We start from the raw sequence: 25881 nt of genomic DNA on the forward strand, positions 1-25881 counted from the left end.
TAACGAATACTTTGAACACAAGGTGAAACGTCAACAAAACACAGTGCAGTGACTCATCTAGGTTCTTTTGACAGCTCACTCCCAAAATCTGACACCTCTGTCACCAGTAAGGACAAAGGTAGCAAGAATATAGACACACCGCCAACTGTACGTTCCACTCTGAATCATGCATATCCTCCCTTGGATATATATTGCTTTATCACTTTTCTTTTACCTGAAGGACTGCGGAGCTTTAAATAAAATCAGCAGTGCGGCATATTTAGAGTACCACGGAATTCTCAGCCTACATTAACTAATGATGCTGTGAACTGGGACTGGAACTGTACAGCTGCAAGAATGCTACCACTAGCCACGTCGACACATTCATCATGTAGGTAAAACAATTCTACACAACATTGAATTCCCTCAAGATTCATCTCAGTTTTTCATTATTTTTCTAATACCAGCTTTGCATTGAGTATTGAACACATTTGTCTTTTCTGTTTATATCATTTCTGATGAATGACCTTTCACAGTGATTCCCATTCTTCTGTTCCTGTGTGCATTAGATTATCTTTTTCCCACATTATACTTCCTACCAATCTATTAGCCTTTACATTTCATTACTCTTCTGAACGATATACTAATATTTATTACTATGTCATATGGACGTAGACACAGCCAATCTATTAAAACGTCTGGACCATCTCTCTCTACACGGGACTCAGGAGGAGCTAATTTGCTTGCTGAATAGTTTGCTCCTTTACATTCAGACAGGCTGAAGACAAAAACAGAAAATGACAGAAACACTCAGCATCTGTGGAAAGAGTCATATAGGTAATACTTCAAGGTAAAGACTCTACTGATGACCTGAAGCGTCAACTCAGATTGTTGAGTTTTTCCAGAATTTTATGGTTCTCTTCCAGGTTTCCATCATGTCTGTGTTTCTTCTGATGTCACTTACTGAGAACAATTCTGTACATGATCTCAACTACACATCTACATAACCTCAGCAAGGACATTGCCGTGGCTTATTGCCATATCAGAAACGGATGAAAGACAAGAACTGTCTCCTCTTACTTACTTATTTGTCCTTGTGAAACTGCTGCTACTGCAGATCTTGTATATTTAACAACATAGAAGCAGACAAGAAAAATCATTGCGGACACCTCCCACCCAGAAAAACAGCCTTTTCCTAACGCTCACTTTTGGAAAGCGCTGTAGGGTTATTAAAACCAAAACTTCATGCAATCTTAAAATTTTCTTCACCCAGCGGTTAATCTGAGCAATTATTCTAGTTAGCCCCCCACCCACTCCTTTCTATTTATTAAACAGTACAACAAAGATTTTGTTTCCTGAATATCTTTCGATGTACCTTGCAATTTTGGGCTACTGATCATGAAAATCACATGCACCATTTTTTAAATTGCCTCTATTTATTATTTCAATTTATAATTCAAGTCAGAATAACTAATGCAAAGATTAAGGAAATATTTTTGTTGGTCCATCAGCGATAGGTAACTCAATGAACTTCTGGTGAGACCTGAGAAAATTCCATAGCTGAGGAATTTGTTGAAAATTTTCCTGGCAACTACAGAGTACCAAGCTACATGCAGCTGGTTGGTTGACAATATGCTTCAAGCATACAAAACTATGAAGTGCAACATGTCACCCAGGATTCATTTTCTGCATTCCCATTTAGACTTCCCTGCAAATCCTGGCACTGTCAGTGATAAGCATGGTGAAAGATTTCACCAGGACACTAAGGTCATGGAGAAACAATATCAGGGCAACTGGAATACATCAATGCTGGCTGATTATTGTTGAACACTTGGACAAGAAGCCTCAGACACTGAGTACAAATGAAAATTATCAACAAAACATTTTTGACTTAGTCATAGTCATAGTCATAGTCATACTTTATTGATCCCGGGGGAAATTGGTTTTCATTGCAGTTGCACCATAAATAATTAAATAGTGATAAAACCATAAATAGTAATATGTAAATTATGCCAGGAAATAAGTCCAGGACCAGCCTATCAGCTCAGCGTGTCTGACCCTCCAAGGGATGAGTTGTAAAGTTTGATGGCCACAGGCAGGAATGACCTCCTATGATGCTCTGTGCTGCATCTCGGTGGAATGAGTCTCTGGCTGAATGTACTCCTGTGCCCACCCAGTACATTACGTAGTGGATGGGAGACATTGTCCAAGATGGCATGCAACTTGGGCAGCATCCTCTTTTCAGACACCACCGTCAGAGAGTCCAGTTCCATCCCCACAACATCACTGGCCATACGAATGAGTTTGTTGATTCTGTTGGTGTCTGCTACCCTCAACCTGCTACCCCAGCACACAACAGCAAACATGGTCGCACTGGCCACCACAGACTGGTAGAACATCCTCAGCATCGTCCGGCAGATGTTAAAGGACCTCAGTCTCCTCAGGAAATAGAGAAGGCTCTGATTCTTCTTGTAGACAGCCTCAGTGTTCTTTGACCAGTCCAGTTTATTGTCAATTCGTATCCCCAGGTATTTGTAATCCTCCACCATGTCCACACTGACCCCCTGGATGGAAACAGGGGTCACCGGTACCTTAGCTCTCCTCAGGTCTACCACCAGCTCCTTAGTCTTTTTCACATTAAGCTGCAGATAATTCTGCTCACACCATGTGACAAAGTTTCCTACCGTAGCCCTGTACTCAGCCTCATCTCCCTTGCTGATGCATCCAACTATGGCAGAGTCAGCAGAAAACTTCTGAAGATGACAAGACTCTGTGCAGTAGTTGAAGTCTGAGGTGTAAATGGTGAAGAGAAAGGGAGACAAGACAGTCCCCTGTGGAGCCCTGTGGACTTATTTGAACCATTGCAAAGCATGAGCACCATTATGCAGTTACACGCATTAAATGCAATAAAAGTTAATTTCTAGTTTCTCTTAATTTCTACATGATGCAAGTAGTCCAAAATTATATGTATGTTTAGCTTGACGCTCTCTGTCATAACCACAATAAAATTCTGAGAAAGCAATATGATTGGAAATTTTTTTTTGTCTAACATTACCGTTGTCACTACATTATAAAATGGGTTACAGTGCTTACAGTCCAGTGTTTAAACCATTTTATAATGCTGTTTACATTGTATATACATACTGACATTTATGTATTTATGCACATTTTATTCCATATCTGTACTTTAAATATATATTTATATAGTTCTTAATTCTTTATAATAATTGAATGTTGTTTTCTGTTGCATGTCACGCCAACACACCATAGCAAATTTCTGATAAATGTCAATGTATATGGTGAAAATAGTTGATACTTGATCATTGATCATTGATCCTTGAAACTAAAAGCAGAATACAGAATACATTTTGTTTTTACCACGGCAACAAATTAAAGGGTGTTCTGAAAGGTCATTCAGTAAAGCAGTGTGTCATGCAATAACGTATGTACACATTTGAAACTGAAGTTAACGGATCTCAGTGTATGGGGCGCCATAGCATGACACTATTACAGTTTAGGGCTCCAGAGTTTGGGGTTCAATTCTGGTGCTGTACTGTAAAGAGTTTGTACATTCTCCCTGTGGAATGCACGAGCTTTCCCTGGGTAATCCAGTTTCCTCTCACAGTCCAAAGACGTACTGGGTATTAGGTTAATTGGCCATTGTAAATTGTTCCGTGATTAGGCTAGGACTAATCAGGTCTGTCGGGAGTTGCTGGGGTGGCGTGACTCAGGGGACTAGAAGGGCCTACTTCGCCTTGCCCTGTTAAATAAATACATAAATTTTTACCTGTATTTCTTTGTGAAACAGAGAAATATTGGCCAGCCAAAAATTAAAACTGCTGGAAACAATCAGCTGGTCAGTTTGAGATCTGAAAATGTAATGAAAATTCTGTGGCAGTACCGAGCATTCTGAAGAAGGATCGTTTTGCAGTGTCTGCACTGCTATTTCTCAGACTCTGACATATGTACTTAGCATAAAACACAGCATCTCTGATGTTAGAATCCCTTGACAGATACCATCTGACCTGTTTGATATATTTCCAGCTGTTCTGCTTTTTCAACATCTTCAATATTTTACTTTTGCATCTATTAAATATCTTTGCAAATTAAAATTGCAGCATATTCCTTTAATGATCAGTGTTGGGATTAAGTTTGTTGACAGTACTATATCAATAGGTCTCATCTGGATAGTCACCCTGATATTGTAATGATCACAAGCCAGGAAAAGGAAATACATTTTCTTATTTCCTCAGAAGGAATTATTTAGCAGAATCAGAATAAGGTTTAATATCACTGGCATATGTCAAGAAGTTTGTTAACTTTACGGAAGCAGTAAAATGCAATATATGATGAATAAAAATGGAGACAAAACTGAATGACTTTAAGTATATATAGTATATGCCTATTAAATAGTTAAGTTCAAATAAGTAATGTAAAACAAAAATTTTAAAAAATGTGGTGAGGTAGTGTTCATAGATTCAGTGTCCATTCAGAAATCAGACAGCAGAAGGGAAGAAGCTGTTCCTGAATTGCTGAGTGTGTGCTTTCAGGCTTCTGAGCCTCCTTCCTGATGGTAACAGTGAGAAGAGGGCATGGCCTGGGTTTTGTGGCAGTACCCGCTTCTCTCAAGAAAAAAGAGGCAATTGAGTGTGCATTTGTGCTCTTCTGCTGTAGCCCACCACTTCAAGTTTCGATGTGTTGTGCTTTCAGAGATGCTCTTCTGCACACTAATTTAATATGTAGTTATTTGAACTATTGTCACCTTCCTGTCAGCTTGAGCCTGTCTGGTCTTTCTCTTCAGACCTATCTCATTAACAAGATGTTTTCATGCACAGAACGTTATCACTCCACGATCAAAGTCACTTAGATAATTTTTACCCAGATCAAAGAAGCTTGGGTAAAAGAGGTACTGCTGAAGATCACCCTCTGAGGAAATAAGAGATTTGAGCTGCAGTAAGCAAAAACCAAAGAGATCTCTTGTATGAAATGGTGTCAGGAGTCAAATCCTCAAATTAGTTCTCTGAAGCACTGTTGACAAGTCAATGGTAACTGGTTCTCCTCTCAAGGTCAAGGCAAAGCAATATTTATAGTATTGCCGTACACTCGGTGGCCACCAATTAGGTGCATCTCTTTATTAATGCAATTATTTAATCAGCCGATCATATGACAGCAACACAATGCATAGAATGCTGTGGGCCAGATCTGAGATGTCGCTGACCCTGGCAAACTGGGAAACAACATATCATCCCCATGTCACTTTGACATCTACGGAACCTCCTCCTGCACCTCAAACTATAGAATCCCCTATCACTACTACACTGCTCTTCTCCCCATTCCCTTCTGCGCCATGGAGCCAGACTCAGGGCCAGAGACCTGGTTGCTGTAGCTACCCTGCCCCCCCCCACCCACCCCCCCCGTCCCGGTAGAATGTTCCCCCAACTGTATTACTTATTATTGAGAGGAAACGGTATAGGGTTACTCCACACTGAGGATTTGACTCCTGACACCATTTCATACAAGAGTACCTATTCCTTTTCTCTCTCCTGACAGTCACCCAGGGTCCTGCCTCCTGCAACATAGGGGTGACTATCTCCTTGTGGCTCCTTTCTATCACCTTTTCATTCTCTACTGGAGCCAAAGGTCATCGTGCTGCAGCTTCAGTTCCCTATCATGGTTTGTAAGGAGTTGCAGCTATCTACACTTCATGTAGATGTAGTTATCAGGGTGACTGGAGGTCTTCCTGTATTCTCACATCTCACACGAAGAACACGCCTCCAACCTTGGACCCATTCTCACTGCATTACGTATGTATTAATAGACAAAGGAAGAAGGTAACTTACTTGAAAACTACTACTAAGAGCTTTCACCCCTTCTTACCTATGCCTCTTGAGCCAATGCTTGATAATAAACCACTCTAACACTGCCTGCTCACACAATAGCCATTCCCGCAATGATCACTCTTCTGAAATTAACTTATTTTTGTTTGCCTTCACCAATTTCCCAATAAATCATGATTAATTAAGCCCGCCAAAAAGTCCTGAAAACTCCTGAGCTCTTTTTAAATCTTGCACTGGGCTTCACCAAAACAAGAGACTGGTTGATTTCCAAGTTGCCATAAAACCATACTTGTGACAATTAGATTGACTTTTTGATTGTACCATCTTTATTTTGTTTGCTATCCTACAAGACCATGGATGATATAATGCATGATTTGATGTTGGACCTCTCATGACACAAAAACACATTGGGAGGGAGAGTCTAAGCTTATCAGCATTCTGAAGTGTTGGTGAATGAGTTTTACTCCAATGGCAATTCTGATGTTTACTATTTTTAAAAGTCTAGGAAACTCAGGGAGCTGTTATCCCACCTGAACATCAGTTAGTAATGTAGTTCAATACTTCTGTACACACACAAGGAAATCTCTTATCTGCTCTGACAAGAACTGCCATACTAAGGACCATTTAGGCAGAGGCTTTTGAGATGACCAAGGTGTAGATGTTTTATGTACTGTGTTTCTTCTGGAATGGAATTGAAGATACTTAGCCTTCCATGCATCGGAAATCAGAGCAAAGAGTCACTTAAATTTGAATGGGAAATAGCGGCTCTACAATAGCATGAGATTCGTACTTGCACATTAAAAAGGAACTTCCTTTCTGAAAATATTTCCTTCATTTAGGTCAGGTGACTGAGTATCCAGGTGACAGTCTATGTTTTCCTGCAATTTTCATCACCTGGTTGTCCAACTTTCACAAGGACAAATACACAGCTGGTACTGATCACCCCGGAGTTTTCATTTGGTCTTGCAGACTGCGTGTCACTTTTCTGGATGAAGTCACTAGCCCCAGCTCAACTGATTCTAATCCTAATCCTCTTTAATCAGAATAACCATAACATTTGAGAGTATCAAAGCATAATACCACTTCATTCTGAGTAACAGTTAGCTTTTAAGCTGCATAATTGGATTGTAGTGCAAATCATTTTAATCTGACTGTTTTCATAATCCTAAATTTCTGAAAACTCAAGTAAAGTATCAAGTGGTCAATACGAAGAAGTATTCAGTACAGGGCAATGATTTTCTGTATAATTCTTTGAGTGCCAACTACATTTTGGACTGTAGCCGTTACCCTGGTGCGAGTTTCTAAACTGCAATTGGAATGTTACATTCAGTGAGGAGGGAAATAAAAATTAAATCTTCACAATGGATTATTGAAATTATCCACAGAGTATTGTTGATTTTACATATTTAAGCAGTTGTCATACTGTCACTTTAATGTAAAAACTATAAAGTCAACGTTGATTATCTCTAAGCAAATTATTGTTTATCTTCTTATAATTTAATTTAGTTTAAATTTTCTGATATGGCAGATATATCCACATATTTATTCCTCTTCCACACACCCCATCTCCTTCCAAACTCATGTTCTCTTCTGATTTATAGATTGCAGGAATGTAAATATACACATTAGTTTTCACCCTTTTATCACCAAAACCTTGCATGGCCTGTAAACTGTAACATGCTATTTTTATTCTGAAATTCCTAATCTGATAAGAATGTGCAGATGGACAAAGACCACAAAGATGAAGACATATTATCAAGAGAGGTAGAAGAAAGGAAAGATTAGTTTTACTTGTCATGAGTTACATTGAAACATCGAAAAAAAAACTGTGAAATGTGTCACTTGCATTGACAACCAACACAGTTTGAAGATTGTGTGGGGGCAGCCCCCAAGGGTCACCATGCTTCCAGCCCCAGTATAGTATTCCCACAACTCACTAACCCTAACCATATGTCTTTAGAATGTAGGAGGAAATGTGCACCTGGAGAAAACTCATAGAGTCTCTGGGAGAAAGAACAAAACCTTTACAGACAGTGGTGGGAATTGAACCCTGTTCGGTTATCATTGGTGTGCACAACAAGTGCCATTCACCTCATTTAAGTTCACACTTAGTGTGCATTGCAGAGAGTGGACAAATTTTATTTGAGAATGCTGGACAGAATATACTTATGGTGAGATGCTGGGCAAGGTCCTAGAGACATATCAATCTTAGAGTTCATGACTACAGAAATAGGCCCCATGCCCAGTGAATCCAACATCTGGAAAAAAAAACAAAATTAATAAACTCTCTTTATAGGTGGATGTATAACATGTAACCTACAGTCGGTGGCTAATTTATTAGGTGCACTTGCACACCTGCTCATTAATGCAAATATCAAATCAGCCAATTATGTGGCAGCAACTCAATGCACAAATGCAAGCCGACATGGTCAAGAGTTTCAATTGTTGTTTAGACCAAACAGCAGAATGGGGAAGAACTTTGACTTGAGTGATTTTGACCGTGGAATGATATTTGGTGCCAGTTGGGGTGCTTTGAGTGTCTCAGGAACTACTTATCTGCTGGGATTTCCATGTGCAATTGTCTCTAGAGGTTACAGAGAATGGCAGTGGAAACAAACAAAAAGTCCTGTGGTGAAAATGATTTGTTGATGAGAGAGGCCAGAAGAGAATGGCCAGACTGGTTCAAGCTGACAGGAGGGTGACAGTAGCTTAAGTAACCACACATTGTAAAAACAGAAGAGCATATCTGAATGCACAATGCATTGAAACTTGAAATGGTTCCCATTTCCATTTCAGTTCTGAAGAAGAGTTTCGGCCCAAAACTTCAACTTTTATTCTTTTTCATAGATGCTGCCTGACCCGCTGAGTTTCTCCAGTTTTTTTGTGTGTGTTGTTTTGGTTTCCCAGCATCTGCAGACTTCCTCGTGTTTATGAATCTTGAGGTGGATGTGCTACAGAAGCAGAAGACCACACTGGGTTCCACATCTGTGGCAAGACTCCTGTACCTAGTAAAAAGGCCACTAAGTGTATATCTAATCTATAATTCTGGGATGAACTTTTCATTCCCCTTGGGTGATGAAGAATGAATCAAAGGTTCATCCTCCTACTGTATAACAGCATACACTGTTCTGACACTAATTAAACATCTCTTTCCAAAAAGATGTCTGAAGTATGATGTCAACTTCTCCTAATGATGCAGTTAGTATTCCCGTATATGAATGTGATTGTGGAGTTCATGCAAACTGCTAGGCAATCCACAATTTACTCCAGCCATTGTCATACATGGTCAATAGATAAAATGTTACCAAAGACTGGAATTGTTTCACTTGTCAGCACTCCCATCCATTTGATGGCAGTCCAAAAATAAACCAGGGTAAAAACATGATTGGAATCAACAAAATATAAGTAATACTAAAAAGATAGTTGTCCTTTGAGGAGGTTAGTAAACTCACAGGTTTATTAAGGTGAAGGAATTTGACTGACAGTTAATTGATTAGTGTTATTAAGGCTTACAAACTTAAGACTAAAATATAACCGACTTTTAATAACACAAGATGAATCATGGCTGAAAGAAGATTAGAGCTGGGAGCTTAATGTCCAAGGATACACATTGTATTGAAAGGATAGGTGGGAAGGCAGCATTGCTCTGCTGGTAAAAAATGAAATCAAATCATTAGAAAGAGGTGACATTAGGGCAGAAGGTGTTGAATCATTGTATATAGAACTAAGGAACTTCAAGGGTAAAAAGACCCTGGTGGGAGTTGTATACAGACTTCCAAACAGTAGTAAGGATGTGGCCTAAAAGTTACAATGGGAGATAGAAAATGCAAAAAGGGCAATTTTACAATAGTCCTGGGGAGCTTCAATATGCAGGTTGATTGAAAAAAATCAGGTTGGTGTGGTTTCCAAAAGTGGGAATTTCTAGGATGCCTACAACATGGCTTTTTAGAGCAGCACGTGGTTGAGCCCACGAGGGGTTCAGCTATTCTGGATTGGGTGTTGTACAATGAACCAGGATTGATTAGAGAGATTACCATAAAGGAACCCTGATCGGAAAGTGATCATAATATGATCAAATTCATCCTGAGCTTTGAGAAGAAGCTAAAGGCAGGTGTATAAGTATTACATGAGTAAAGGGAATTACAGAGGCATGAGAGCGGAGTTGGCCAGAATTGATTGCAAAAGAACACTGGCAGGGATGATGGCAGAGCAGCAACAGCTGGAATTTCTGGAAGCAATTCAGAAGGCACAGGATATATATATCCCCAAGAGGAAAAAGTATTCTAAAAAAAAAGACTTAACAGTGGCTAACAAGAAAAGACAAAACCAGCATAAAAGCCAAAGAGTGCAAATAATACAGCAAAATATTAGTGGCAAGTTAGAGGATTTGAAAGCTTTTAAAAACCAACAGAAGGCATCTAAAAAGTCATTAAGAAGGTAAGGATGGAATACAAATTAAGCTAGCCCATAATATTATTGAGGATACCAAACGTTTCTTCAGATACTTAAATGTGAAAGAGAGGCGAAAATGGATATTGGACCACTGGAAAACAATGCTGGAGAGGTAGTAATAGGAGGCAACAAAATAGTGGATGAACTGAAGAAGTATTTTACATCAGTCTTCACTGTGGAAGGAAGTCACTAGCAGTAAGGTGGAAATTCCAGATGTCATGGTCATGAAGTGTGTGAAGTTACTAAAATTATAGAGAATATTCTTGGGAAACTGAAAGGTCTGAAGGTAGATAAGTCAGCTGGACCAGATGGTGTACACCCCAGGATTCTGAAAGAGGTGGCTGACGAGATTATGGAGGCATTAGTAATGATCTTTCAAGAATCACTGGATAATGGAATGGTTTGGAAGACTGAAAAATTGCAAATGTCACTCCACTCTTCAAGAAGGAAGAGAGGGAGAAGAAGTAGCAAGCAGGATAGACAAAGGAGAATCGGTTGATATTGTGTACTTGAATTTTCATAAAGCCTTTGACTAGCTGCCACGTATTGGTGCTTAACAACCTATGAACCTATGGTATTACAGGAAAGATTCTAGCAAAAAGCGGTGGCTGATTGGCAGGAGGCAAGGAGTGAGAATAAAGTGAGCCTGTTTTGGTTGGCTGACCGTGACTGCAGGTGTTCCAAAGAGGTTGTGTTGGGACTGATTGTTTTACAATATATGTCAATGATTTGGATGAGGGAATTGATTGCTTTGTGGCAAAGTATACAGAAGATAAGAAGATAAGTGGAGGGACAGGTAGTTTTGAGGAAGAAGAGAGGCAACAGAGGGACTTAGATTAGGAGAATGGGCAAAGAAATAGCAGATGGAAACTCAGTGTCGGGAAGCGTACGGTCATGTACTTCATTAGAAGAAATGAATAGGTTGACAGTTTTCTAAATGGAAAGAAAATACAAAAAAAAAGAGGTGAGAAGGGACTTTGGAGTCTTTGTGCAGGATTCCCTAAATGTTAATATGCAGGTTGAGTCTGTGGTGAAGAAGGCAAATGCATTGTTATCGTTAATTTCCCGAAGACTGGAATACAAAAGCAAGGATGTAATGTTGAGACTTTATAAAGTACTGGTGAGGCTTCACTTGGAGTTTTTTGAACAGTTTTTGGCCCTGTATCTTAGAAAGGATGTGCTGAAACTGGAGAGGGTTCAAAGGAGATTCATGAAAATGATTCCAAGATTGAACGGTTTGTTATACGAAGAGTGTTTAATAGGGCCTGTATTCAGTAGAATTCAGATGAATGAGGAGTGATCCAATCATAACCTATGGAATGGTGAAAGGCCTTGATTGAGTGAATGTGGAGAGGATGTTTCCTTTGGTGTGAGAGTCTAAGACCAGAGGACACAGCCTCAGAATAGGGGGTCATCCTTTTAGAACAGAGATGAGGAGGAATTTCTTTAGGCAGAGAGTGGTGAATCTGTAGAATTATTTGCTGAAGGCAGCTGTGGAGGCCAAGCCTTTATGTATATTTAAGGTCGAGGATGATAGATTCTTGATTGATCAGGGCATGAAGGGATATGGGAAGAAGGCAGGAGATTGGGGCTGAGAGGGAAATGGATCTACTGATGGAATGGCAGAGCAGGTTCGAAAGGCCAAATGACCTAATTCTGCTCCTATATCTTATGGTCTTATGGTCAACTTAAGAATCATGAACAATCTGATCTATTACAAGAACTTTTTATCCTGTAAGGGCACCAAATGTTTAATTGCTGATGAAACAGGATACTTCATTGCTGAGAAAATGAGTTGAGAACCAATTATTCCTTTATCTTTATGCAAGTAGTATTCTTAAATTCTGATTTCTGCTTTAGTCTCCAATATTCAAATTACATAGCAATGTTGACACAGTAGTTTGCTTCATTTCAAGCTTATTATGCAGCTTTCATCAGTCAGAGAACATAGTAAGCATTATATCTGGCCTAGTCTTTGCCGTAAAATAATTAATAAGCAGAAAATAAATTCAGAAACTTCCATTAGTCCTTTATTATTTCATTATTTATTTGCTTAGAAAGTGCCAATGTTGCTAGAGTGTCTCAACAAGCTTTTGTTATTTACACTTACAATACAGAACACTTTTTTGCTTCTTTTTTAAGCACGTTTCAACTTTAGCACTGCTCTATTGACCCTATCTGCCTTTAGTATTTTTTTTGTCATTTGATTCAACATTTGAGAATCAAGATTTTCTATTATTATTCTTCAATACACAGGTGTAAAGGAAAATAAAATTATTTTACTGTGGGTCTGATGCAGCATAGGAAATCAAAATAAGCATAAAGAACATAAGAAAAAACATAGTAAATATAAATAGAAAGTTAAAAATTCCTAACTTGAAAAGGATGCACATGACAGCTATAGACAGCTGGCATTTAGCAAATCCTGCAAGGAGTATAAGAGATTTAGAAGTGAATTTAAGAGGGAAATCAGGAGGACAAGAAGAGAACTTGAGATATCTCTGGCAGGTAAGGTAAAAGAGATTCTACAAGTATATTAAGAGCAAAAGATTACTAGGGAGAGTGTGGGTCCCTTAATGATCGTTGTAGTCATCTGTGCATGGAGCCACAAGGGATCTTAAATGAATATTTACCACGAAGGTCATGTAAGCTAACAATGAAGAATATAGAGAATGCTGTCTTAGATGCTATCCACATTACAAAAGAAAAAGTGCTGGCGGGCATGAAGTATATTAAAGTGGACCAATCCCCCAAGCCTGAGCAAGTATAACCCTGGGAATTGTGAGAAGCTAGAGAAGAATTTTTGGGGACTCCAGCAGAGATATTTGCACTTCCTTGGTGAGGCCCCAGAAGACTGGAGGGTGCTTACACTGTGCCTTTATTTATGAAGGACTGCAAGAATAGGCCATGCAGTTACAGTTTAACATCAAACATGGGAAAGCTCCTGGATTCTGATGGACAGGATCTGATAACATTTAGAAAGGCAAGGACTAATCAGGGAATGTCAGCATTGCATTGCCAATAGGAAATGACATTTAATGAATTCGATAGAACTGTTTGAAGTGGTGATCCAGAAGACTGGTGAGGATAGGAAGATAGGGAAATCCTTTGATAATGTCTCACACGATAAGCTGGTCTGGAAGGTTAAATCACATGGACTCTTTGACGAGCTTTCCAATTGGATACAAAATTGGCTTGGTGGAAAGAGGAAAAGGGTGCTATTGGATGCTTATTTCTCATACTGCAAGCCTACAACCAGTGGTATGCCACAGTGATGAGTAATGATTCCAATGGTGTTTATAAAAATTTGGATGACAGTGTTTGTAGGATTGCAGATGACACCATTGAAGAGGTGGACAGTGAAGAGAGTTACCAAAGTTTACAAATAGATGTAGACCACTTCGGAAAACAAGCTAGAGATAGGCTAATGGAACTTAACTTGAACAAGTACCAGGTGTTGTAAAATGGTAAGTTAAACCAAGGTGGGACTTATGCAGTAATTGGTAATGACATGGAGCTTGTTTTGAATGGACAGACCCAGAGGATAAGAATATAGTTGCCTGAAATTGGCTACCCGAGTAGACAAAGTGGCTGATGTCATGCATGCCTTTATTGCTCAATGCATTGGGTATAGGAGTTAGGGTGTCATGTTACAGTTTACAATATATTGGTGAGAGACCATGTTTGAAATACTATGTGCATTTCTGGTCATTTGGGTGTAGGAAAAATACAATTAAGCTAGAGAGGGGAGAGGAAAGATTCACATGAGTGTTACTGACTAGAGGGCTTGAGGCTTACGAAGAGATTGGATAGGCGGATTGTTTCTTTTTCCTGGAAGACAGGAGGCTTGGGGCTCATCTTGTAGAAAATTCTAAAACCATTAGAGACATAGATTGGGTAGACCATCACCATCTATTCTCTATTCTAAACCTAGAGGGCATAGGTTTACGGTGAGAAAGAAGGCTTTGGAAAGGATGGGGGGGGGCTACTGTTTGATATAGAGTGTGGTAAGTACACAGAATGAGCTGCCAGGAGAAATAGTCGCGGCTTATGTAATTACAATGCTTAAAAGACATTTGGACAGAATACGGATAAGAAGGGTTCAGAGGGATTTGGGCCAAATGTGGGGAAATCAGACCAGTTCAAGTAGATCCACATGGTTGCCAATGGATCAGCTGGGGTCAAAGGGTCTGTGTCCAAGCTGCATAGCTATGCAGTTACTCCTGCCGCTGCCTGTAGGAGTTTGTACGCTCTCCCTGTGACCGCATGGGTTTCCTCCAGGTGCAACAGTTTCCTCCCACAGTCCAAAACTATGCCGGTTGGTAGGTTAGATGGTGATTGTAAATTGTCCAGTGATTAGGTTAGGGTTAAATCAGGGGTTGCTGGGCATCTTGGCTTGAAGGGCTGGAAGGGCCTGTTCTGTGCTGTATCTCAGTAAATAAATAAATTATGGCTAATCACAACCTTTCAGCTAAAAAAAGAGTTGCTTATTCCAGCTACAGTATCTCCTACATAACACTAATCTTCAGTCCCTTCTAACATACATCCCTTTACACCATGAGCTTATATCCTGTGCACACTACGATCTGAATTGCCTAAACTGTAGGCAAGATTATTTTTTTCACCAGAAACATGGAACCTTTTATATAACAGCACACTCTCAACGTTACACGGAAGTGTTAATCTGGAAGCCATGGAATGGATAATTTATTAAAGTTCACACTGATGCTCTTTCATTTAAAACTTTAATATCTATACATTATCCTTCATGATACCAGAGTATGGCAGGTCATTCAAATTCAGGGTAATCATATAAGCCTTTGCTAAGATTTTATATTTAACTTTGTTACACCAATTTAGTCCAATCAGTTGCCTCTATTTGCATTTATTAAACGAAACCCAAATTCTCCAAATGTGCTGGCTTCATATTTTATTTTTAACCCGAAGAATAGTCAAGTAATTGATGTTTGATTAATAATTACAACAAAGTATCAAGTAAGGAAGTGATCTAAATTGCAGGAGACTTACTGAGTATTTAGAATCCATACACTTCATGTCTATTTTGATTACAGTGTTCCTATTTACCAAATACAATGATATTCATAAACAAAATCTGTCTAGCATTACCTCATATACTTAATACTTTTTCTTTCATTTTGAATGAAGCCATGAATGAAATTTTGTCTTACCTATTATTACATTAATCTTGTTGATTTAAAGCATCTGTGCTTGGTGCCTCTGCTCCTTAAAATATCAAATAAAACCTTTATGAGACTACACCTGTTTTCATTTTAAAGTCTTTGCAAACATCAGAAAATTCATATTGCTCTCATTTACTATGCATTGAACAAGGCTTTATTAACAACCTCTCCGGATGCAGGATTTCATCCTTTAGCACACCTGCTATTCATTCAGGAAACAAATTCCTGTCCCAATCTGTGTAAGAATCGATTTGCCCTGTCACTGAAGGGTGATTACAGGAAGGATGGAGTGATGAATCAGCCTCTAAAAATAGTTGCCATAGGCTTTCATTGTGTTTGCTGATACCTACTCCAGGGGCTTCACCCATCCCTGCTGCAGAATCCACTGGCAGCAACATTACAGGGCTAGCTTTCCATGAGGAAAAAAAGTCTTCAAAATTTGCTTAATTTAATCACTGTCAGCATTAACCTTAATGAAAGCTGAAAGCTTACTTTGTAATATGAAATATCCACTAATTTCAACAAGAAACCGATGAATTATTGCCTTAATAGGCCACATATTGTTTAAATGATCTATCTTGGCAGATGAAGTTGATGTCGAAAAGAAACTGTATTTTATTTATATGATGCTAATGAAAATCCTATGCTTCCACCAGTGTTACTTGACTGATTTTCTTTTGCTGCACTTTGGTAATTATCATTTCATCTCTTGCAGGGCTTCTGACTATATTAAACAAAGTGCCTACTTAGGTCTGAATTACAATGGACAACTGGTCCATTGAAGTGTTGATGCATCACCATCTGATCTAAATGATTTAGTTTAGACATATTAGGGTTGCTCTAATTTAGAACAGGATGAACGTGTCAGGGGCAAGGAAGCAGGTGGCACTCAAATGAGGAGAGATTGGAGTGGAGCGCGGCCAATTTGTATGCTCAAGCCTCATTACTACCTAACAATGCAGACTGCCACTGAATCTGCCAGGACTGATGAAGTAATTGGCAGATATAATTAGGATTTAAGGACCCCAGGGAATAGATATTGCTATATAATAGGACTATAAGATATAGGAGCAGAACTAGGCCATTTGGCCCCTCAGGTCTCTTCCACCATTCCATCTTGGCTGGTTCATTATCCCTCTCAACGTTATTCTCCCGCCTTCTCCCTGCAACTCTTGATACCCTTACTAATCAAGAACCTATCAAACTCTGCTTTAAATATGTCCGTTGACTTAGCCTCCACAGCCGTCTGTAGCAATGAATTCCACAGAGTGACCACCCTCAGGATAAAGACGTTCTTCCTCATCTCTGTTTTAAATGGACATCCCTTGTATTCTGAGGTTGTGCCCTCTGGTCCCAGGCTCCCCCACTACAGGAAACAAACTCTCCAAGTCCATTGTACAAAAGACTTCCCATGATCGCTAGGTTTCAATGAGATCACCCTTCATTCTCCTAAACTCCAACGAGTATAGGCCCAGAACCAACAAATGTTCCTCATATATTAACCCCTTCATTCCCATGGACTGCCTCTAGGCCCTCTGTAATGTCAACGTATCCTTTCTTAAGTAAGAGACTAAATCCGCTCATAATTCTCAAAGTGCAGTCTGACCAATGCTTTATGAAGCCTGATAAAACAGAGCATAACTGCAGAATGGAGTGACAATCTAATTTATTGAACTTACAGCAGGTAGGCTGAGAGTTGATAATTGTACCAGGAGACCTTCAGATTTTTTAAGGATAAATAAAGAGGCATGAAAAAATTCAGCAGATGGTTCCAAAATATAGACAGCTGGGTCTGTCTAATTTAACAACTGGTGATAATGGCTACACAAATCCAGCAACAGTTTATGCCCTGTATTAAGGCTGGATGCAAAGATTGCAATTTACTTTGTTTGTTTACACGCTAACAAGTACCATATGACACAAACAGAACCTAGTTGCAATAATCAATACATTCACAACAAATGCTTATGCAAATAAAATGTAGAAAAATTGAATGTGTGCTAACATCCCCCAAATATGAGTAATGCAACATTAACCATTCTCTACTTACACATACCCTTCGTTTCTGACTTTGGTATGGGTAGTTTAAATACAATCCCCTGGAGATGATTTTAACTGGTCATGTTGGTTGGAATTGAAGGTTAAATCCGAGCAAGTGGACTTACTGCTGAAAACAGAGAAAGTTTTTGTTATAATACTAGTTGGATCCAAAGGCAATTGAATCTACCAAACAATGAAAATCAAAATCCAGTCCAAAGGCATTAGCAAAGAAACCATAGAAACTACAGCACAGAAACAGGCCTTTTGGCCCATCTTGGCTGTGCCGAACCATTTTCTGCCTAGTCCCACTGACCTGCACACGGACCATATCCCTCCATACACCTCCCATCCATGTATCTTTCCAATTTATTCTTAAATGTTAAAAAAGAACTCACATTTACCACCTCGTCTGGCAGTTCATTCCATACTCCCACCACTCTCTATGTGAAGAAGCCCCTCCTAATGTTCCCTTTAAACATTTCCCCCTCACCCTTAACCCATGTCCTCTGGTTTTTTTCTCCCCTTGCCTCAGTGGAAAAAGTCTGCTTGCATTCACTCTATCTATACTCACCATAATTTTATATACCTCTATCAAATCTCCCCTCATTCTTCTACGCTCCAGGGAATAAAGTCCTAACCTATGCAAACTTTCTCTGTAACTGAGTTTCTTAAGTCCCGGCAACATCCTTGTAAACCTTCTCTGCACTCTTTCAACCTTATTTATACCCTTCATGTAATTTGGTGACCAAAACTGGACACAATACTCCAGATTCGGCCTCAACAATGCCTTATACAACCTCATCATAACATTCCAGCTCTTATACTCAATACTTTGATTAATAAAGGCCAATGTACCAAAAACTCTCTTTACGACCCTACCTATCTGTGACGCCACTTTTAGGGAATTTTGTATCTGTATTCCCAGATCACTCTGTTCCACTGCACTCCTCAGTGCCTTACCATTAACCCTGTATGTTCTACCTTGGTTTGTCCTTCCAACATGCAATACCTCACGCTTGTCTGTATTAATCTCCATCTGCCATTTTTCAGCCCATTTTTCCAGCTGGTCCAAGTCCCTCTGCAGGCTCTGAAAACCTTCCTCACTGTCTACTACACCTCCAATCTTTGTATCATTAGCAAATTTGCTGATCCAATTTACCACATTATCATCCAGATCATTGATATAGATGACAAATAACAATGGACCCAGCACTGATCCCTGTGGCACACCACTAGTCACAGGCCTCCACTCAGAGAAGCAATTCTCTACCACCACTCTTTGGCTTCTTCCATTGAGCCAACGTCTAATCTAATTTACCACCTCTCCATGTATACCTAGTGACTGAATTTTCCTAACTAACCTCCCATGCGGGACCTTGTCAAAGGCCTTACTGAAGTCCATGTAGACAATATCCACTGCCTTCCCTTCATCCACTTTCCTGGTAACCTCCTCGAAAAACTCCAATAGATTGGTCAAACATGACCTACCACGCACAAAGCCGTGTTGACTCTCCCTAATAAGTTCCTGTCTAACCAAATGCTTGTAGATTCTGTCTCTTAGTACTCCCTCCAATAACTTACCTACTACCGACGTTAAGCTTACTGGCCTCTAATTTCCTGGATTACTTTTCGATCCTTTTTTAAACAACGGAACAACATGAGCCACTCTCCAATTGTACGGCACCTCACCTGTAGACAGCGACATTTTAAATATTTCTGCCAGGGCCCCTGGAATTTCAACACTAGTCTCCTTCAAGGTCCGAGGGAACACCCTGTCAGGTCCTGGGGATTTATCCACTTTAATTTTCCTCAAGACAGCAAGCACCTCCTCCTTTTCAATCTGTACACTTTCCATGATCTCACTACTTGTTTCCCTTAATTCCATGCCAGTTTCCTTAGTAAATACAGACGCAAAAAACCTATTTAAGATCTCCCCCATTTCCTTTGGTTCTGCACATAGCCGACCACTCTGATCTTCAAGAAGACCAATTTTATCCTTTACAATCCTTTTGCTCTTAATATACCTGTAAAAGCTCTTTGGATTATCCTTCACTTTGACTGCCAAGGCAACCTCATGTCTTCTATTAGCCCTCCTGATTTCTTTCTTAAGTATTTTCTTGCACTTCTTATACTCCTCAAGCATCTTATTTACTCCCTGTTTCCTATACATGTCATACAACTCCCTCTTCTTCTTTATCAGAGTTGCAATATCCCTTGAGAACCAAGGTTCCTTATTCCTATTCACTTTGCCTTTAATCCTTACAGGAACATATAAATTCTGTACTCTCTAAATTTCTCCTTTGAAGGCTTCCCACCTAACGATCACATCCTTGCCAGAGAACAACCTATCCCAATCCACGCTTTTTAGATCCTTTCTCCTTTCTCAAATTTGGCCTTTTCCAGTTCAGAACCTCAACCCTTGGACCAGATCTATCCTTGTCCATGATCAAGTTGAAACTAATGGTGTTATGATCACTGGAACCAAAGTGCTCCCCTACACAGACTTCTGTCACTTGTCCTAACTTGTTTCCTAACAGGAGATCCAATATTGCATCCCCTCTAGTTGGTCCCTCTATATATTGATTTAGAAAACTTTCCTGAACACATTTTACAAACTCTAAACTATCTAGATCCCTAACAGTATGGGAGTCCCAATCAATATATGGAAAATTAAAGGTTGGTGATAATCAAAAAAGCAGACCAGATAATTTTCTTTTCTTTTCAAATATTTTATTTATATATATAGGAAAAGTAACATGAGTACATCAAAGTAACAACACTTACAATGCCTCAAAGAAACCCATCATCTTAAAGATTGAAAACAAAACTTTGTGATAATAAAAAAAACCTACTGAGCAGAAAAGTGAGAAAAAAAAGAGAACCCATTAGGTGTACAACCTGGAGCCATGCGTCATACAAAAAGCTTCTAAAAATAAACATCAAACCACCAGCAAGAAAAGAAAATATACTAAAAGAATTTACAATTAGATCAACTGAGATAGCTACACTGACACATATGTTTTGGTCTTATTCTATATTGGAACAGTTCTGGAAGTCGGTTTTCTCAACAATTTCTAAAGCACTTAAAATTAATTTACAACCTAATAAATTAACTGTGCTTTTTGGAATAGTTCCTCAAAATATTCATGGTATTTCTGTGTCTGACCAACATTTTATTGCATTTGTTACATTGATAGCTAGGAGGGACATTTTGTTGAAGTAGAAGGATACATCAGCTCCCACTTTATCACAATGGTTCTCTCAAGTGATGCTATCTGTAAGTTTGGTGAAAATTAGAAGTTGAACCTTTGAACCGTTATTTGATTTTGAGAAAAGATGGGGCTCATTTGCTTGTTATTATCATTTGAGTTAATTGATATAATTTTTCCAGAACAGATAATTTTAATGTACTTATTCTCTTTCAATTCCCAGAATTCTTAGCCTTCCTTTGTGCTGGCGGTATTCCTGCACGTAAAGGAAAACAGAAGATACGGAAGTGTTGCAGACCAGGCAGCATCTGTGGAAAGAGAACTAACAATCCTATCGCATCGCAGACAAATCTCAGGGTTGTATACTGCATACATACTTGGATAATAAATGTACTTTGAATCTCTCTATCATACAGAATGCAATGTTAGCATTCAATTGCAAAGACGAGAATATAAAAGCTAGGGTGCAATGCTGAGATCGGTAAAAGCTTGCAGAGGCTTGTAAACTCAGCCAGCTTTGTCGCGTACACTAGCCTCCCCAGCACTGAGGGCATCTTCAAAAGGTGGAACCTCAGGAAGGTGGCATCAATCATTAAGGATCCTCACTGTCCAGGACATGCCTTCTTCTCAATGCCGCCATCGGGGATGAGATACAGAAGCCTGAAGACACACACTCAACATTTTAAGAACAGCTTCTTACGGTCCGACATCAGATTTCTGAATGGTTCACGAGCCCATGAGCACTACCTCACATTTTGCTCTCTTTTTGCATTACATATTTGTATTTATATTTATAGTTATTTTATGTATTGCACAGTACTGCTGCTGCAAAACAACAAGTTTCATGACATATGTCTGTGACAATAAACCTATTTAGATTCTGATTCTAATTCATGCTTGTATTTTTGTTGTTGGAAAATTGGTGATACTTTATTGTCACAGGAGGGAATGAAGAGTGAAATGATAAAACTGAAAAACAGCTGTATATCATTCACAAAGTAAAATTGAAAGCTGCATTTTCCTATTTGCAGTCTCTAACTACAGCCAAAATGCCAATCTCACCATGTGTTTTCAAGTGAACAAGGTAATAAATTTCAGTGCAACTGGCACTAAAAGAAAACACGAGAAATGGGAGAAATAGTTTTTAAAAAGTGTAAATTGTGGATGACCACAGCACATCAGAAGCCATTGCTGAAGGGAATAAAAGCAGGTGTCATGATAGCTTACTGTTAGCACAACACTAATACATTGCCAGTGATCTGGGTTCATTTTCCGCCACTGTCTGCAAGGAGTTTGTACGTTCTCCCTGTGACTGTGTGGGTCCCCTCTAGGTGCTTTGGTTTGCTCCCATATTCCAAAGATGTATGAATTAGTAGATTAATTGGTTACCTGTAGACCAATAGGAGAGAGATTGAATATCTGGCTGAGTGGTGCCACAACAACTTCTCACTCAATGTCAGCAAAATCAAACAGCTGATTATTGACTACAGGTGAAGGAAGCTGGACGTCCATGAGGCAATCTTCATCAGGGTATCAGAGGTGGAGAGGATTACCAACTTTAAATTCCTCAGCATTATCATTTCAGAGGTTCTGCCCTGGGTCTAGTATGTAAATGCCATTACAAAGAAAGTACACCAGCACCTCTACTTATTTAGAAGTTTGTGAAGATTTGGCATTTCATTTGAAGCTTTGACAAACTTCTGTAGATGCACAGTGGAGAGTATTCTGACTGGTCACGTCTTGACCTGGTATAGAAATACCAATGCCCTTGAACGGAAAAGCCTACAAAAGTAGTGGATACTGCACATACAATCCCGGGTACAGCCTTCTCCAGCATTGAGCACATTAACAAGGAGCACTGTGATAGGAAAGTGGCATCTATCATCAAGGGCCTCCACCAACCAAGCCATGCTCTCTTCCCACTGCTATCATCAGGAATGAGGTACAGGAGCCTCGGATCCCACACCACCAAGTTCAGCAACAGAATTTTCTCCCTCAGCTATCAGGCTTTTGAACCAGTGGAAATAACTTCACTCAACCTCACTCACCCCAATAATGAACTGATTCCACAACCAATGGATTCACTTTCAAAGACTTTACAACTCATGTTCTCGATATTTATTGCTCCTGTACTTAGTTATTATTATTTTGTGTATTTCTTCTCTCCTTTTGTATTTTCACAGTTTGTTGTTCTCTTTTGCACATTAGTTGTTTGTCTTTCTTTGGTTGTGTGTGGTTTATCATTGACCCTGTTGTGTGTCTTTATATTTACTGTGAATGCCTGCAAGAAAATGAATCTCAGGGTGGTATCTGGTGACATTCACGTACTTTGATAAAAAAGTTACTTTGAACTTTGAACTGGTGGTGTAATTAGGCGGCACATGTTTGTTGGTTGAGAAGAGCCTGTTACTGCATTGTATCTCTAAATTAAAAAAAATTAAAAATAAGTAAAATTATTTTTAAAAATGTCAAGTCAATGTCCATTCCAAACTTTAAAAAACAGAGTTCAAAGTTTTAAGTTTACAGAGTAGTATAAGGAAGGAGTGAGGGAAATTCATTTCAAACTGTGTAGATTGATGTGGTCCTTTAATTTCTTGACTGCATTAGCAATTTGAGATGTCAGTGAAGTGTTATTTTTAGTCCAATTTCATTGCAGAGGATCATACTCGTTTCCTGAATTGGCTTGCCAAGTATTTCAGTATCTTCTGCACATTTTTATTCCAATACATTGATCCTAAAAAAGTTCTTTGTGTATTCAATGCATGAATCTCCGAGCTTAGCAACAAAGAAGACAAAGTTGCTAAGCTGACTCCTTTTTATCTGATAGGTACCAAATAAAATTGCCCACAGGCACACTGAATTCTCATGCTGCTTCAGAACTATTAATTCCATGGCTGCACTGTTTGAGCCATTAAACAGGCAGCAAGCCAGCAGTTTTTTTTTTACAAAGGTGATTTCTGTGTTACATCATCAAGAGTAGATATGATTTCTTTTGTATAAATAAGTGTAGGTACCATAAATGGTTAATTTCTGTTTGAAGTAACTGTGGTATCTGTATGGAAACTATAGTTTCACAAGAAGTAATTGGTAGAAGACTGGAAACTCTTCTGGACCATATGGGAAGCACGTTTCTTCATTAACTCCTCACAACTACTCACTAAATACTAAACCATTCAGGGCTCAAGTCAAATTCAAAGATTCAAGATAAATTTATTATCAAAGTCTGTATGCAGTATACCACGCTATCCGTCTTCCCACAGACAACCACAATGAAAACCATGCAGCTCGCTTAAAGAAAAATATCAAACCTCCAACATGCAAAAAAAGAACAAATCAAGCAAACAGCAAGAAAAAAAATCAAGCAAAGAACACAGAAAACAAAACTCGAAATCACAAAGACATCGAAAGAGTCCAGGCATACTCAGTCCAGTTTGGTTCAATACAGCGCCATGTCTCTTGCTAACTATAGGCTGAATCAGTTTTAGTCCACTCTGATCAAAATCACACTAAACAGCAACAAAAAAAGAAGCCTCAAGAAATCAAAATATACATCATGACAACATAACATGAGCTACAGAGTCCAATCTGCAAATGGCATCAACTAAACCTCATCCATACTCCAGCAGCGTAGAGCGAGAGAGAGAGAGAGAGACATAAGCACCTTCCTCCATGAGCATTGCATGAGCGCGAGAGAGAGATAAAGCGGTCACACGCAGGTGGATGCCGCTGATCACCTGGCTACCTTCTGCTCTCACCCTTGTTGGTTTCAATCTTCCTTGACGTTTTCATCAGTGGGATCATCAAGAAATGGAATTCCACCTCCAGTCCTCTTGGCCGCCAGACTGCACATTTTGCTTGAAACCTCACTGAATTCCCTCAGAGACAGCAAAGTGCCAGATCACTCAATCGGTTGAAAATCACCAAAATATAGACCACAGGTTCCAATGGTAGGAGAGCCACATTTGAATTAAAAGATGAAGTAAATGATGAGAAAGAAGTAGTTTTGTGAACCGTCTGAAGGATGTCGCCCTTGGTTGCATTGTTTGCTGGCACCAAGTTCTTTATCTTTAATAGGCAATGAATTCCACAGATTCACCACCTTCTGGCTAAAGAAATCCCTCCTCACTTCTGTTCTAAGTGGATGTCCCTCTACTCTGACGTTATGCCCTCTGGTCCTATAGGAAACATCTTCTCCACATACAGTCTTTCTAGGCCTTTCAATATTCAAAGGGTTTCAATATGATTCCCCCCTCATTCTTCTAAACTCTAGCAAGTACAGGCACAGAGTTATCAAATATTCTTCATACATTAACACTTTAATTCCCAGAAACATTCTTGTGAACCTCCTCTGAACTCTCAACAATGCCACCAGATCTTTTCTTAGATAAGGGGCCCACAAAACCCAAGGGCATTCTGACCAATGCATTAAAACACCTCAGCATAATATCCATGACAGACTCAATGGGCCAAATCACCTAAATCTGCGTGTATGTCTTTTAAGACCATATGCTATAGCAGCAGATTTAGGCCATTTGGCCCATTGAGTCTGCTCCACCATTTTATCATGACTGATCCAATTTACCTCTCAGCCCCAATTTCTTGCCTTCTTCCCGTATCCCTTCATGCCCTGACCAATCAAGAATCTAACAACCTCTGCCTTAAATATACATAAAGACTTGTCTTCCACAGCTTGCTGTGACAAAGAATTCCACAGATTTGTCACTCTCTGGCTAAATAAACACCTCTCTCCTCTCCATCTGCTGGTCTTAGACTCTCCCACCAACACATTCACTCTAACAAGGCCTTTCACCATTCGATAAATTTCAGAGATCACCCCTCATTCTTCTGAATTCTAGTGAATACAGGCCCAGAGCCATCAAACGCTCTTCATATGACAAGCCGTTCAATCCTGGAATCATTTCCATGAACCTCCTATGAACCCTCTCCAGTTTCAGCACATACTTTCTAAGATAAAGGGCCCAAACCTGCTCACAGTACTTGAAGTGAGGCTTCACCAGGTGCTTTACAAAGTTTCAACATTACATCTTTGCTTTTATATTTAAATCCTCTTGAAATGAATGCTAACATTGCATTTGCCTTCCCCACCATAGACTCAACCTGCAAATTAACCTGTAGGGAATACTACTGGGACCAATCCAGAAT

The sequence above is a fragment of the Mobula hypostoma genome, chromosome 1 (genome assembly GCF_963921235.1).
Source record: "Mobula hypostoma chromosome 1, sMobHyp1.1, whole genome shotgun sequence".
Classification (NCBI taxonomy): domain Eukaryota; kingdom Metazoa; phylum Chordata; class Chondrichthyes; order Myliobatiformes; family Myliobatidae; genus Mobula; species Mobula hypostoma.